A 1121-nucleotide genomic window follows, 5' to 3' on the forward strand; every position below is an offset into this window, starting at 1 on the left:
CGATTTTTATTACTTTAGCCATTTTATTTTTATTGCAATTTAAATTTTTTCTTTTCTAATTTTTCGTTTATTTGCTTCTAGTAGGTTTTTATAGTGCATGACTAGAAGAAACCCGTCGGGACCATTACTTTTTTATAGTGAGATTGATCGCACAGCTCGCAGAAGCCGAAGAGAAATAAGGGGAAGCCTAAGATACACAGAGGAAGAGCAAGAGAACAACATTCACACCACAACCGAGAAGATGGCTGAAAATCAGGAAAAATCGCTACCTCCTGCAATTGCTGCTGACCCAGTAAATCAGAATCCTGCTCCACGCACTATTTATGATTATGCTAAATCTACTTTAACAGGAACTGAGTCAAGTATAGTTAGGCCTGCTATTGTTGCAAATAATTTTGAACTGAAACCTAACACAATTCAAATGATCCAACAGTTTGTTCAGTTTGATGGTTTGCAGGATGAGGACCCAAACGCTCATTTGGCGAATTTCCTAGAGTTTTGCGACACTTTTAAAATCAATGGCGTTTCTGATGATGCCATTCACCTTCGGTTGTTTCCCTTTTCGTTGAGGAACAAAACAAAACAGTGGCTGAACTCGTTACCACGAGGGTCAATCACTACTTGGGAACAAATGACCTAAAAATTTTTACTTAAATATTTTTCCCGGCTAAAACGGCTAAATTTAGGAATGATATCTCTTCTTTTATGCAGATGGATCTAGAGACACTTTATGTTGCATGGGAGAGATATAAGGGCCTCTTGAGAAGATGCCTTCACCATGGGCTACCCTTACGGTTGCAGGTTCAAACATTTCACAATGGCTTGAATCCTTCGACTAGACAGATGATTGACGCAACTATTGGGGGGACTATCAATAACAAAACACATGAAGTGGCTTACAAATTTATTGAAGAGATATCACTGAATAACTATCAAAGGCAAGTCATGAGAACAAAGCTGACGAAAGTAGTCGGTGTTTTCAACTTCGATACGGTTACTATGTTATCTAACCAGGTAGAACTCTTAAATAAAAAGATTGACGGTTTGTGTGGTTCTACTCAGGTACATCTAGTGAAGATGTGTGATTCAAATAGAGGAGGAGCATACACAGAATATCAACC

General features: G+C 38.4%; 1 non-coding gene across 1 annotated transcript; it reads right to left on the reverse strand.

Moving 5' to 3' along the window:
* Nucleotides 1–678: 678 nt before the first annotated feature.
* On the reverse strand, nucleotides 679–785 carry LOC128289710 (small nucleolar RNA R71). The gene has a single exon (XR_008279355.1). It is a non-coding gene; the product is annotated as a small nucleolar RNA R71 (small nucleolar RNA).
* Between the last annotated feature and the right edge of the window lie 336 nt (nucleotides 786–1121).

Source organism: Gossypium arboreum, chromosome 2 (assembly GCF_025698485.1).
Source record: "Gossypium arboreum isolate Shixiya-1 chromosome 2, ASM2569848v2, whole genome shotgun sequence".
Classification (NCBI taxonomy): domain Eukaryota; kingdom Viridiplantae; phylum Streptophyta; class Magnoliopsida; order Malvales; family Malvaceae; genus Gossypium; species Gossypium arboreum.